The sequence below is a fragment of the Balaenoptera physalus genome (genome assembly GCF_965194825.1).
Source record: "Balaenoptera physalus genome assembly, contig: SUPER_1_unloc_18, whole genome shotgun sequence".
NCBI lineage: Eukaryota > Metazoa > Chordata > Mammalia > Artiodactyla > Balaenopteridae > Balaenoptera > Balaenoptera physalus.
The window spans coordinates 478,360-494,063 of record NW_028126581.1 but is presented as its reverse complement, the minus strand read 5'-3'; the positions used below and the strand labels follow the sequence as shown (position 1 = coordinate 494,063).

Sequence of the window (15,704 nt, the reverse complement as noted above, 5' to 3'; positions counted from 1 at the left end):
GCTCACGGGCCCAGCTGTTCCGCGGAATGTGGGATCTTCCCAGACCAGGGCTCGAACCCGTGTCCCCTGCATTGGCAGGCAGACTCTTAACCACTGCGCCACCAGGGAAGCCCTGAGCACATGTCTTTTACCTGCTTAGGTGTGTTTATTCCTAGGTATCTTATTCTTTTTTTAAAGAAATTCACGTTCTTTTATTTATTTATTTATTTATTTATTTATTTATTTATTTATGACTGTGTTGAGTCTTCGTTTCTGTGCGAGGGCTTTCTCTAGTTGCGGCAAATGGGGACCACTCTTCATTGTGGTGCGCGGGCCTCTCACCATCGCTGCCTCCCTTGTTGCGGAGCACAGGCTCCAGACGCGCAGGCTCAGTAATTGTGGCTCACGGGCCCAGTTGCTCCATGGCATGTGGGATCTTCCCAGACCAGGGCTCGAACCCGTGTCCCCTGCATTGGCAGGCAGATTCTCAACCACTGCGCCACCAGGGAAGCCCTCTTATTCTTTTCGATGTGATTGCATATGGTATAGTTTTCTTAATTTTTCTTTCTGACAACTTTGGGTTTTGTTTTTTCTTCTTTTTCTAATTCCTTCAGGTGTAGTGTTAGGTTGTTTATTTGATATTTTTCTTGTTTCCTAAGAATAAGCTTGTATCACTGTAACTTCCCCCGTGAACTGCGTTGGCTGTGTCCCATAGATTTTGGATCATTGTGTGTTCATTTTCATTTGTCTTGGGTATTTTTAGAATCCCTCTTTAATTTCTTCAGTGTTCCTTTCTTCCCCGTTTATTCCCTTCATCTGTGACGTGAGGACTATCTTTAATATTATGTTTGGATTTCTTTCAGTTTTGTGTGAGTGTGTATGTGTGTGATTATTTAAGTTGCTGAGCTCTTAATTTCACATGGACACTACCAACCATGCATTGTTACCCTCCTCCCCCACAGTTACTGAATTTGACCTTATATTTTACATCTACTTGTTTTGTGTGTCCCTTAACTTCTTATTGTGAATATAGATGGTTTTATTTCTGTTTTCTTTCATCCTTCCTATTAGCTGTGTACATGGTTGATTTACTACCTCTGTTGAATATTTGCCTTAAGCAATGAGGTTTTTCCTTTAGTAAATTTCCTTTCCTAATTTTTATGTTTCAGTCGTGGCCTTTTCTTTTTCACTTAGAAAAGCCCCCTTAAGATTTCTCATAAAGCTGGTTTGGCGATGCTGAGCTCTTTTAGTTTTGCTTCTCTGTAAAACTTTAGATCTCTCCATCAAGTCTGAAGGAGAGCCTTGCTGGGTAGAGTATTTTTGGTTATGGGCTTTTCCCTTCCATGACTTTAAATATACCGTGCCACTCCCTTCTGGCATGCAGAGGTTATCCTGAAATGTCAGCTGATAACTTTATGCAAGTTCCCATGTTTGTAACTTGTTGCTTTTCCTTTGCTCCTTTTAATAGTGTCTTTTTATCTTTATTTTTTTTGCCATTTTAATTACAGTGAGTCTTGGTGTGGTCCTCTTTGGGTTGATCCTGTTTTGGCCTTACTGTGTTTACTGGCCTTGGATGTCTGTTTTCTTTCCCAGGTTATGGAAGGTTTCAGCTCGTATGTCTTCAGGTAGATTCTACACTGCTTTCTCTTCCCTTTTGCTTCTGGGACCTGTATAATGCAAATATTAGTACACTTGATGTTGTTTCACAAGTCTGTTCAACTTTCCTCTTTTCATTTTAATCTATTGTTTTACCGTTCATCTTCAGTGATTGCCAGTACTCTGTCCTTCAGTTTTCTGATTCATTCCTCTGTATCATTTAGTCTACAGTAGTTTCCTTTTAGTGTATTTTTCATTTCAGTTATTGCATTCGTCATCTCTGTTTTGTTGTTCTTTAATGGTCTAACTCTTTTTAAAAAAACTTCTAACTTCTTGCTCTGGTCGTCCATTCTTCTCCTGAGTTCTCTGATCATCTTTACCGTCATTACCTTGAACTCTTTCTTGAGCAGATTGGCTATCTCCACTTCACTTAGATCTTCTTCTGAGTTCTTATCTTGTTCCTTCATTTGGATCGTGTTTCTGTGTCACCTCATTTTTCTTAACTTGCTGTTTTTATTGCTATGTATGTAGTAGGTTCGTTACATTTCCTGACCTTGGAGAAGTGGCCTTTTGTAGGAGAGGTCCTATGTGTCCCAGCAACCCAGTGTCCCCTGGTCACTAGAACTATATGTTCTAGGTGTACCCCCTATGTGGGCTGCTTGGGCTCTTCTGTTGTGGTGGGCTGACTACTGTGGGTGGTCTGGTAGGCTTGGCTGCCCCCAGGCTGCTTGTTTGCCAGGCTCTGCCTTGTATGGAGGCTGTCTGTGCTGCTTGGTGAGACTAAATCATAAGGCAGCTGGCTGCACAACTCTGGGGGACACCAAATCTAGTGCTGGTTCACTTATGGGTAGAACTGCAGTCCATGTGATATCAGGGTTAGTGCCCAGTCACTGGTCCTGGGGCTATGCTGGCTACTGGGAGGAAGAGACAGGTCCTGAGTTCTGGCTGCAGGGCCCAGGAGTTGCAGAGTTGGTGTTGGATCACTGTTCCTGACACAGCTATCTGCAGGGTCTGGGGTGTCCCTAATCTTGTGTTGGCATTCTGATGGGCAGGGTCAGGACCCAGCTGAGTCCATGGCTGCTTCTGGCCTGCAAGTGAGTGTTCTGGTCACACAGGCTGCTGGGCTGTGGTATTCCTGGAGCTGGTGTGTGCCTGTTGGTGTATGAGGCTGATCCCAATGCTAGAGCAGGTTTGCTGTTGGGTAGGTCCAAGCTCCATCCAGTCCCTGTGCAGTTATCACCTGCCAATGGTGAGGCTGACTCCAAGTCCAGAGTAGACTCACTTGTCAGAGGGGCCAGGGACTCTGGGGCTGGTGCCTGTCCACTGAGGAGGCTGGTCCTGGGGCTTTTGGTGGCTGGGCCCATGTCCAGGGGCAGCTGTGCATTGAGAGGGTCTGAAGGCAGCCTGTTTGCCGGTGGGTGGCGCTATGCCCCTGCTCAGTTAGTTGCTTGGCCTGCAGCATCCTAGTACTTGTGTCTCTAGTTTGGTGGAAATGGGTAGGGGTAGGTCCTGAGGCTAAAAAGATAGAGAGAAGATTCTCAAATTATGCTTGCTGGTACCAGTGTCCACGAGGTAGAAGGAGCTCCCCCGAATGGCTGCTGCCAGTGTCTCTGTCCCTGAGGCTGTGCTGTAGTTGCCTCTTGCCTCTCTGGGAGACTCTCCAAGATCAGGAGGTAGGTGTGACCCGGGATCCTTTCAAATGACTGACTGCTTCTGTTCTGATTCTCGGATCATGTGGGATTTTGTGAGCATCTTTTAAGAGTGGAATCTCTATTTCCCACAACCCTCTGGCTCTCTGGAAAATAAGCACTACTGGTCTTCAAAGCCCAACTTTCTAGGAACTCTTCTTTCCAGAACAGGATCCCTGGGCTTGAGAGCCTGATGTTGGCTTCATATCCCTTGCTACCTGGGAGCACCTCTGCAATTGTAATTATTCTCCCATTTGTGGGCCACCCACCTGGTGGTATGGGTCTTGACTCTATTGAGATTTTGCCCTTCCTTCCTGTCTTGTCGAGGCGCCGTCCTTATGTCTTTAGCTGTAAAACATCTTTTACGGTAGGTCCCGGTCTTTTTCATCAATTGCTGTTCTGTAAACTGTTGTGACTTTGGTGTCCCCATGAGAGGCATCAAGCTCTGGGTCTTTGAATGCTACCATATTGGACAATCTGTCCACTTCTTTCTTAAATCACATTATTTAATTTTTCTTAGTATCTTATTTGATTAGCGACAGTTTGAAATTTATTATCACTCATGTTTACTTCGCCTGTTTAAAGAAATTGAATAGTGCATTCATTCAGTTTGAAATGAAGGTAGTGGCCGGTGAATTTCCATACCTCAAAAATCAAGGATAGGACAAAAGCCTTTTCGACCTGTGTTACCCTCAAACTCTGCACCCCACCCCAGCCTGGGGATTAACCTCTTGCACCCATGCTCACTTTCTGTTTTTGGACCGTTAACCATCATTGCATCTGTATGTGTGTTGACAAAGTGAACTCTAGTCTTTCCAGTTTTTGAGTTTTGTTTTTTGGTTTAGGGAAGAGTCCTAGTATGAATGTACATTTACTGGTCTGCTGGAGTTCATATATAAACCTGTCAAGCACATTACTAGAATTGGTATTGCTTGTATATACACTTTCATAAATTTTAGAGACAATGGTAGAACAGAAGTGAATTGTATTTCAAATCCCACAATATTTTCACACCATGAAAACCCTTCCCTGTTTAATATATTTGTGTGTAGTTTATCTTTATGCCCATACTATATTTCCCAGAGATGGGTAAGTGTTATGTTTCTTGCTAGCACATTTACCGTATTGTTCAAAGTCAGGCGTTTAGTGGTTTTAGCATGATCCTATTTCCATGAACTCGCAAATACAAGACCTTCTCTCACACTGTCTTTTACTCCCTGCTGTTTTATATTGCCCTCCTAATTCTCAGTCCTGGTCTTTCTTTATGTTCTTCATCAACCTGGATAGGTTATACTATTTTCTCCCTTATTCAAGACCAATAGAATAGAATAGAACACCCAGAAATAAACCCTGATATATGGCCATATGATTTTTGACACGTTGCCAAGGCTTTTCAAAGTAGAAAGGATAGTATTTTCAACAAATGGTGCTGAGAAGTCATGTTGTCAACATGCAAAAGTAGGAAGATGGACCCATACCTAACATCATATGCAAAAATTAATGAAAACGTATCAAGAAACTAACTATAAGACCTAATAAAATAAAAAGTCTTATTAGAAGATACAGGACAAGGGCTTTATGACATTGGATTTGGCAGTGTTTTCCTCAATATGAAACAACAGAACAACAAAGGTACAGCTAACAAAACAATTAAAAATGTGCAGTACATAATTTAAAAAAAATGTGTATCAAAGAAATGTAAACGGAATAAAATGGCAACCCACAAGATGGGAGAAAATATTTGAAAGCCATGTATCTGACAAGAGATTTCTATTCAGAATACACAGAGAATTCCTATACCTCAATAAAAAGCAAACACCCTGTTTCAAAAATGGATAAAAGACTTGAATAGATGGTTCTTCAGAAAGATGTACAAATGACTAAGCACTTGAATAGATGCTCCATATCACTAAATGCATGTTTATATATTTGTGTGCATGCATACACACACAAATACACAAGCAGAAAACAAGTACTGGTGAGGATGTGAGGGAGTTGGAACCATTGTGCTATGACAGTGGGCATGTAGAATGATACAGCTGCTTTGCAAAAGAGTATGGCAATTTTTCAGATATTGAAAAATAGAATTACTACATGATCCAAGAATTTTACTATGAGGTATACCCAAAGGAATTGAAATCAGGGTCTTAAAGAAATATTTGTACTCCAGTGTTTAGAGGAGTAATAATCACAGTAGCTAAAATATGAAAGCAACCTAAGTGTTCATCCACCAGTTCCTGGATAAGCAAAGTGTGGTATACCCATATAACACAATATTATTCATCCTTAAGAAGGAAAAGATCTAGGAATATGCTACAACATGGATGAATCTTGAGGAAATTGAGCTACCAAAAATGCCATTTTTTGTGACTTTAAGTGAGTCATAACAATACAACTACTTATTTCAATTATATGGGGTACTTAGTGTAGTCAAAACCATAGAAATTGGGAGGGTAATGATGCTTTTCAGGTGGTTATGGAACAAAAAGGAAAGTTATGTTGAAAGGATACAGAGTTACAGTTTTAAAACGTAGAAAAGAATTAGAAAGATAAATGGTGATGTTGATCGCCCAATAATATGAATGTATTTAATATCACTGAATGGTGCACTTTATAATAATTAACATGTTATATTTTATGTTATTTGATTTTACCAACATACACAATTGGGAAAGAATGTAATATCAGGAAAGGGAGTGGACCTGGGGTAGAGCAGAGAGTAATCAGAAGGGTGAGACCCTGCATATGTTGAAGAAGAAGAACTGAGAGTCTTCATTGGCCAGAAGAGACTTTATAAAAAAAAATTACTCTGAGGGTGTATTAAATAGATATCTATGGGTGTACTGCTATCTCCCATGGGTTATCTTAAAGAGTCTTTAATAAAGTCCATAAGGCTTGCTGAGGCTTTTTTAAAAACTGGATTCCCTAGGAGATATTTAGATGGTGGTACTTAAGTCTATGTCTAGGTTGACAGATTTTGCAGGGAAGACGAACTTGAGAACAGTGGAGGTCCTGAGAGTGTAAGTACATGGAAATTAGAAAAAAATAATAAAGGGAATTAGGAAAACTGTGGACTTCGAAGGTCATGTATTAGTGAGTCAGTCCTGAGGTTTCTAAGGATTTATATACACAGTTGCTATTTGGATTACTTGTTGATAAAGATAAGTGGAAAAACTAGAGTCGTTTCCAAGTGTAGGTAAGATATAATGAGAGGATGGAGGTAGAAAGTAGGGAGGCCCAGAGAGAAGTGGGAATGTCATATTGGGCCAAGATGGTGGTAATATCCAGCAGAACAGATGGTAGGGCAGACTATGGATTCATCTTTTTTATTTCGGCTCCCCACCTCATCCTTAATAATTCTTTGGGAATATTTCATGGCTCTGTGATGCAGGTACAGAATTCGAGTGAGGAGACTGCACCCTCAGTGTCCAGCTGTCTGAGTCCTCAGTGTGCTTCAAATGATGGAGAACTATTGCTTCTTTATGAGAAGAGTTAGTACCTCGTAGCTAAGCTTAAGCTGGAGCTTATGCAATATTGATTCCATTTTATATATACTGTTGGCATGGAGGTTCCTCCTCCTCTTTTCTTGACCATTATGAAATGAATCTATATTTCTCAATATTTGGGTATATCAGGTAAATACATTAAGTAAAGGAATCTTATATATTGCTCCCTGCATAGTTTGCTCTTTCTTGTTTCTCTTTTCTCTTTACTAAATTAGCACAGGGAGAGACCTTGAAATGTTCTAATCAGGAGAGATTAGAACATCATATTTCTAGAGAGGTTGGTTGGACAGAGCAGGGGTCCCAGTGAAAATCAAAGCTTCTGTTTCTACTTGGAAGTGTACCTGTATAGAGTAGAGGGCTCCAGGAAATATCCTAGAATATTCCAATGTCCCTGCAGGAGATCATTAAGAGAGGTAGGATCTGGTACCAGATCAGTGTACTATGCCATGTTTGTCAGTCATCTGATGTGAGATTCTCAGAGCCAATCCCATATGGTAGGGCTGAGTGCAGAGTGATGAAGAACCTGTGAAAGCCTTTGACTTCATGTTAAAGATGAAGCTCTGATTTCGGGGAGAATTTTCTTACCTGACTGAATGTCACCCTTCTGTGGTGATGAGATTCTGTGCTTTACCTCCGTTGATGACCACTGACTGAAAATCATTAGAGAGTCATGTCTAGAAAGCATTCTTTATTTAATTCCTTAAAGAAGAAAACATAGAAAATATTTTTATCCACTTTCAAATTGAGGATCAAGGGGAATGACATCAGTGAAAATGTCAGAGTAAGGAGCTCTGGCTTGTGTCCATCCCCAGAAACACTGACATACGTGGTGCAACCTGTCAAAATGATCTTATCAACACATGTAAGTTTTCTTTTCTTTTCGCCCTGTAGATTTATCTTTCATTGAAACTCTGCTTACTACAGGATGTGGAGAATAAACAGGGAAGTAGAAACTGTATTTCCTGATGAGAGAATCACTAAGTCACATTAGCTATTCTGAGCTACGTCTTACTCACCGTGACTGTAATTAAAACAAACAAACACTTTTTTTTTGATAAGTCAGTTCTGACATTTCCTCGTTAAAGACATGGTAACATGGTAACAGATACAGACTTAGACATTTGCCTGCCTCTGTCTTTCCGATTCTTGTGGTCTTAGGTTATAGGCCCAAAAGGTGCCCTGCCGCATCATCTGGTAGCTCAATTTTTACCTTTTCAAGCAGGTCCATTCAGTTTTCGTTAGTGCTGTTACCACTTTACATTCCACCAGCAGCTAGAAGGTACAGAGTTCTCTAAAAGCCCTTTAGCATTTATCGTTTGTAGACTTTGTGCTGATGGTCATTTGACTGGTGTGAGCTGAAACTTTTTGGAAGTTGGATTTGTATGTGGCTAATAATTCCTTATACTGAGTTTTAGGCATGTCCTTTTTTTTCTTTTCATTTTTTATTTAAAGAGTGACTACAACTTCCCTCTTCATATTGACTTCTTGAAACATTTGTCATGTGTTGAATTTTCTTACCTATTCCCGACACCAGGGCATTTTTTGAGGACAGGTGTCATTTACAGCCCTGCAGTCCTTGTGACTATTAAGCAACCATTAGCACTTGGTTTAAAGCTGCTGTTGTGGGGAACAGCCACAAGGCGGCAGCATTATTATGTTCTCAACTCTTGTTACTAGTGCAAAAGAGTCTTCCTGGAGGTAGTGTTCCAAGGCTGTCAATTAGAGAGGAATGTGCTGAGACAAGTCCCCAGAAGTTTATGTCTCTTTACTTCTGTTTGTTTTTTAAATTTAATTTCTATTTCTTATAGTACTAAATTTGATTAGAGTGTTGTGGTTTTCTGGCTGTACAGAATCTGCTCAATGATTCACACATATGTCTGTTCATCTTCAGATCCTGTTACCATGTATGTTGTTAGTGAATGTTGAGTAGACCTCCCTTGGTATTTGGTAGGTGTTTTGTCATTATATATTTTATATGTATTGGTGACTATATAATTCATATAGTTTATATACATTTAACATACATTAGTATATGTATGTTAGCCCCATAGTCCTAATTTATCCATCCTCCCACCTTTCATTTTGGCTAACCATTAGTTTGTTTTATAAGTCTGTGAGTGTCTTTTTCTGTGGAAATGTGTTCATTGGTAACAATCTTAAGATAACATGTATACGTGATATCATAGGATATTTGTCATTCCCTCTTGACTTACTTAACCTAATATGATTATTTCTAGGCTCATCTGTAGTCCTGAAAACAGCATTGTTCATTGTTTTCACGAAGCTACTATTCCGTTCTGTCCATATACCACATTTTCTTTGTCCATTCATCTGTTTATGGACCTTTTTTTTGCTTCCATGTCTTGGCTATTTCAGTATTGCTGCACTGCACATTTGCCAGTCTCCGTCTTTCCGATTCTGGTGGTCTTAGGTTATAGGCCCAAAAGGTGCCCTGCCGCATCATATGGTAGCTCAGTTTTTACCTTTTAAAGCAGCTCCGTTCAGTTTTTGTTAGTGCTGTTACCACTTTACATCCCACCAGCAGCTAGAAGGTACAGAGTTCTCTAAAACCCCTTCAGCATTTATAGTTTGTAGACTTTTTGCTGATGGTCATTTGACTGGTGTGAGCTGAAACCTTTTTGGACATTGGATTTGCATATGGCTAATAATTCCTTACACTAAGCTTTAGGCATGTCCTTTTTTTTCTTTTCCTTTTTTTTTAAAGAGTGACTACAACTTCCCTCTTCTTATTGAGTTCTTGAAAAATTTGTCATGTGTTGAATTTTCTTGCGTATTCCCTACCGCAGAGCATTTTTTGAGGGCAGGTGTCATTTACAGCCCTGCAGTCCTTCTGACTATTAAGGAAACATTAGCACTTGGTTTAAAGCTGCTGTTGTGGGAAACAGCCACAGGGCGGCAGCATCATTATGTTCTCAACTCTTGTTACTAGTGCAAAAGAGTCTTCCTGGAGGTAGTGTTCCAAGGTTGTGGATTAGAGTGGAATGTGCTGGGACAAGCCCCCAGAAGTTTATTTCTCCTTAGTTATGTTTGCTTTTTAAATTGAATTTCTATTTCTTATTGGAGTAAATTTGATTAGAGTGTTGTGATTGTCTGGCTGTACAGAATCAGCTCAATGATTCATACATATGTCTGTTCATGTTCGGATCCTGTTACCAGGTATGTTATTACAGAATGTTGAGTAGACCTCCCTTGGTATTTGGTAGGTGTTTTGTCATTATATATTTTATATATATTGGTGACTATATAATTCATATAGTTTATATGTTACAAGTTTATATACATTTAACATACATTAATATATCTATGTTAGCCCCATAGTCTTAAGTTATCCATCATCCCACCTTTCATTTGGCTAACCATTAGTTTGTTGTATAAGTCTGTGAGTGTCTGTTTCTGTGGAAATATGTTCATTGGTAGCAATCTTAGGATAACATGTACACATGATATCATAGGATATTTGTCATTCCCTTTTGACTTACTTAACCTAATATGATTATTTCTAGGCTCATCTGTAGTCCTGAAAACGGCATTGTTCATTTTTTTCCCGAGGCTACTATTCCATTCGGTATGTATACCTCTTCTTCTTTGTCCATTTATCTGTTGATGGACATTTTGTTTGCTTCCATGTCTTGGCTATTGTAAATACTGCTGCAGTACACGATTTTCCATCCTGTGTCGTTTTTTTTTTTTAAGATTTTTTTTTAAATTAATTAATTAATTTATTTATTTATTTTTGGCTGTGCTGGTTCCTTGTTTCTGTGCGAGGGCTTTCTCCAGTTGCGGCAAGTGGGGGCCACTCCTCATCACGGTGCGCGGGCCTCCCACCATAGCGGCCTATCCCGCTGCGGAGCACAGGCTCCAGACCCGCAGGCTCAGCAGCTGTGGCTCACGGCTCCAAATGCTCCACGGCATGCGGGATCCTCCCACACCAGGGATCGAACCCGTGGCCCCTGCATTGGCAGGCATACTCTCAACCACTGCGCCACCAGGGAATCCCCATCCCGTGTCTTTTTGATTCTGACTTTCACAGGTGAAAAGCCCAATAGTGGGACTTCCGGATCATATGGTGACTCAATTTTTACCTTTAAACGCGCTGCCATTCTGTTCCTATTATTGGCCGTTACCAGTTTACATCCCACTTAGACCGAGAGGTTTCGCTATTCTCCACAACTTCTTCAACATCTATTGTTTGTAGACTTTTGGCTGATGGTCATTCTGACTGGTGTGAGGTGATACCTTTGTGTAGATTGGATTTGCATGCGTCTCACATTTCCTGATGTTTTGCGTTTATCAATGTCCTTTTCACTTTTTTTTAAGATTGAGCGAAACTTACAACTTCTAACTGCCTTCTTGAAAGATTTGCTGCGTTTGGAATTTTTTGGCCATTCCCTTCCCCAGGACATTTTTTGAGGGCATGAGTCATTTACAGCCCTGCAGTCCTTGTGAATATTAGTGACCATTAGCAGTAGATTTAAAGCTGCTGTTTGAGGAAACGGCTTTAGGGTGGCAGCATTTCTACGTTGCCAACTCTGCTTGCTAGGGAAGCAGAACCTCGCTGCAAGTTGTGGTTTTAGGTTGCAGATTAGAGTGGAATGTGCCAGGACAAACCCCCATAAGTTTAACCTCCGTAATTCTTGTCTGTCTCTTTAAGTTGTAGTTTTTATCAGAGCAAATTTGATTGAAAAATGTCTTTTTTTCTAGGTGTACAGAATCTTGTTCATTTACACATATACCTATATCTATTGATCTTTGGGTCCTTTTCCATGTAGGTTGTTACAGAGTGTTGAGTAGACCACTCTTGGTATTCCATAGGTCTTTGGGGATTATATATTTTATATGTATTAGTATATGTGTGTTAACCCCAATATCCTAATTTATCCATTCCTCACACCTTTTCTTTGGCTTAACCATAAGTTTGTCTTCTCAATCTGAGATTGCCTTTCTCTATGGAGATATGTTCATTTTTATGAATTTTCAGATAACATAAGGGACATCATAGGGCATTTCTCTTTCGCATTCTGACTTACTTCACGTTGTGTGATTATCTCTAGGCTCATCTGTGGTGCTGCATATGCCATTCTTTTATTTTTTTCCGTGACGGATATTCCATTCTGTCCATATACCACTTCTTCTTTTTCCATTCATCTGTTTATGGACCTTTTTTTTGCTTCCATGTCTTGGCTCTTTCAGTATTTCTGCACTGCACATTTGCCTGACTCTGTCTTTCCGATTCTGGTGGTCTTAGGTTATAGGCCCAAAACGTGCCCTGCTGCATCATATGGTAGCTCAATTTTTACCTTTTAAAGCAGCTCCATTCAGTTTTCGTTAGTGCTGTTACCACTTTACATCCCACCAGCAGCTAGAAGGATGAGAGGTCTCTAAAACCCCTTCAGCATTTATAGTTTGTAGACTTTTTGCTGATGGTCATTTGACTGGTGTGAGCTGAAACCTTTTTGGACATTGGATTTGCATATGGCTAATAATTCCTTACACTAAGCTTTAGGCATGTCCTTTTTTTTCTTTTCCTTTTTTTTTAAAGAGTGACTACAACTTCCCTCTTCTTATTGAGTTCTTGAAAAATTTGTCATGTGTTGAATTTTCTTGCGTATTCCCTACCGCAGAGCATTTTTTGAGGGCAGGTGTCATTTACAGCCCTGCAGTCCTTCTGACTATTAAGGAAACATTAGCACTTGGTTTAAAGCTGCTGTTGTGGGAAACAGCCACAGGGCGGCAGCATCATTATGTTCTCAACTCTTGTTACTAGTGCAAAAGAGTCTTCCTGGAGGTAGTGTTCCAAGGTTGTGGATTAGAGTGGAATGTGCTGGGACAAGCCCCCAGAAGTTTATTTCTCCTTAGTTATGTTTGCTTTTTAAATTGAATTTCTATTTCTTATTGGAGTAAATTTGATTAGAGTGTTGTGATTGTCTGGCTGTACAGAATCAGCTCAATGATTCATACATATGTCTGTTCATGTTCGGATCCTGTTACCAGGTATGTTATTACAGAATGTTGAGTAGACCTCCCTTGGTATTTGGTAGGTGTTTTGTCATTATATATTTTATATATATTGGTGACTATATAATTCATATAGTTTATATGTTACAAGTTTATATACATTTAACATACATTAATATATCTATGTTAGCCCCATAGTCTTAAGTTATCCATCATCCCACCTTTCATTTGGCTAACCATTAGTTTGTTGTATAAGTCTGTGAGTGTCTGTTTCTGTGGAAATATGTTCATTGGTAGCAATCTTAGGATAACATGTACACATGATATCATAGGATATTTGTCATTCCCTTTTGACTTACTTAACCTAATATGATTATTTCTAGGCTCATCTGTAGTCCTGAAAACGGCATTGTTCATTTTTTTCCCGAGGCTACTATTCCATTCGGTATGTATACCTCTTCTTCTTTGTCCATTTATCTGTTGATGGACATTTTGTTTGCTTCCATGTCTTGGCTATTGTAAATACTGCTGCAGTACACGATTTTCCATCCTGTGTCGTTTTTTTTTTTTAAGATTTTTTTTTAAATTAATTAATTAATTTATTTATTTATTTTTGGCTGTGCTGGTTCCTTGTTTCTGTGCGAGGGCTTTCTCCAGTTGCGGCAAGTGGGGGCCACTCCTCATCACGGTGCGCGGGCCTCCCACCATAGCGGCCTATCCCGCTGCGGAGCACAGGCTCCAGACCCGCAGGCTCAGCAGCTGTGGCTCACGGCTCCAAATGCTCCACGGCATGCGGGATCCTCCCACACCAGGGATCGAACCCGTGGCCCCTGCATTGGCAGGCATACTCTCAACCACTGCGCCACCAGGGAATCCCCATCCCGTGTCTTTTTGATTCTGACTTTCACAGGTGAAAAGCCCAATAGTGGGACTTCCGGATCATATGGTGACTCAATTTTTACCTTTAAACGCGCTGCCATTCTGTTCCTATTATTGGCCGTTACCAGTTTACATCCCACTTAGACCGAGAGGTTTCGCTATTCTCCACAACTTCTTCAACATCTATTGTTTGTAGACTTTTGGCTGATGGTCATTCTGACTGGTGTGAGGTGATACCTTTGTGTAGATTGGATTTGCATGCGTCTCACATTTCCTGATGTTTTGCGTTTATCAATGTCCTTTTCACTTTTTTTTAAGATTGAGCGAAACTTACAACTTCTAACTGCCTTCTTGAAAGATTTGCTGCGTTTGGAATTTTTTGGCCATTCCCTTCCCCAGGACATTTTTTGAGGGCATGAGTCATTTACAGCCCTGCAGTCCTTGTGAATATTAGTGACCATTAGCAGTAGATTTAAAGCTGCTGTTTGAGGAAACGGCTTTAGGGTGGCAGCATTTCTACGTTGCCAACTCTGCTTGCTAGGGAAGCAGAACCTCGCTGCAAGTTGTGGTTTTAGGTTGCAGATTAGAGTGGAATGTGCCAGGACAAACCCCCATAAGTTTAACCTCCGTAATTCTTGTCTGTCTCTTTAAGTTGTAGTTTTTATCAGAGCAAATTTGATTGAAAAATGTCTTTTTTTCTAGGTGTACAGAATCTTGTTCATTTACACATATACCTATATCTATTGATCTTTGGGTCCTTTTCCATGTAGGTTGTTACAGAGTGTTGAGTAGACCACTCTTGGTATTCCATAGGTCTTTGGGGATTATATATTTTATATGTATTAGTATATGTGTGTTAACCCCAATATCCTAATTTATCCATTCCTCACACCTTTTCTTTGGCTTAACCATAAGTTTGTCTTCTCAATCTCAGATTGCCTTTCTCTATGGAGATATGTTCATTTTTATGAATTTTCAGATAACATAAGGGACATCATAGGGCATTTGTCTTTCGCATTCTGACTTACTTCACGTTGTGTGATTATCTCTAGGCTCATCTGTGGTGCTGCATATGCCATTCTTTTATTTTTTTCCGTGACGGATATTCCATTCTGTCCATATACCACTTCTTCTTTTTCCATTCATCTGTTTATGGACCTTTTTTTTGCTTCCATGTCTTGGCTCTTTCAGTATTTCTGCACTGCACATTTGCCTGACTCTGTCTTTCCGATTCTGGTGGTCTTAGGTTATAGGCCCAAAACGTGCCCTGCTGCATCATATGGTAGCTCAATTTTTACCTTTTAAAGCAGCTCCATTCAGTTTTCGTTAGTGCTGTTACCACTTTACATCCCACCAGCAGCTAGAAGGATGAGAGGTCTCTAAAACCCCTTCAGCATTTATAGTTTGTAGACTTTTTGCTGATGGTCATTTGACTGGTGTGAGCTGAAACCTTTTTCACGTTGCCTTTGCATGTGGCTAATAATTCCTTATACTGAGCTTTAGGCATCTCCTTTTTTTTCTTTTCCTTTTTTTTTAAAGAGTGATTACAACTTCCCTCTTCCTATTGACTTCTTGAAAAATTTGTCATGTGTTGAATTTTCTTGCCTATTCCCTATCCCAGGGCATTTTTTGAGGACAGGTGTCATTTACAGCCCTTCAGTCCTTGTGACTATTAAGCAACCATTAGCACTTGGTTTAAAGCTGCTGTTGTGGGATACAGCCACAAGGCAGCAGCATTATTACGTTCTCAGCTCTTGTTACTAGTGCAAAAGAATCTTCCTGGAGGTAGAGTTCCAAGGTTGTATATTAGAGTGGAATGTGCTGGGACAAGCCCCCAGAACTTTATGTCGCCTTACTTATGTTTGCTTTTTAAATTTAATTTCTATTTCTTCTCGGAGTAAATTTGATTAGAGTGTTGTGGTTTTCTGGCTGTACAGAATCTGCTCAATGATTCATACGTATGTCTGTTCATCTTCGGATTCTGTTACCTTGTATGTTATTACAGAATGTTGAGTAGACCTCCCTTGGTATTTGGTAGGTGTTTTGTCATTATATATTTTATATGTATTGGTGACTAAAT

The 15,704-nt window shown here is 40.1% G+C and overlaps 1 long non-coding RNA gene and 1 pseudogene across 2 annotated transcripts in view; both read left to right on the top strand.

Moving 5' to 3' along the window:
• Positions 1-9,610, top strand: part of LOC309650461 — a 42,902-nt pseudogene extending 33,292 nt beyond the window's left edge. Inside the window, exon 3 of the transcript in view lies at positions 8,661-9,610. The product of the transcript in view is annotated as an uncharacterized misc_RNA (transcript). The remainder of the gene's footprint in view (positions 1-8,660) is intronic.
• Positions 9,611-9,791: 181 nt separating this feature from the next.
• On the top strand, positions 9,792-13,296 carry LOC309650453. Its single transcript, XR_014257579.1, has 2 exons — positions 9,792-10,355; positions 13,129-13,296. It is a non-coding gene; the product is annotated as an uncharacterized lncRNA (long non-coding RNA).
• The last annotated feature ends 2,408 nt before the right edge of the window (positions 13,297-15,704 follow it).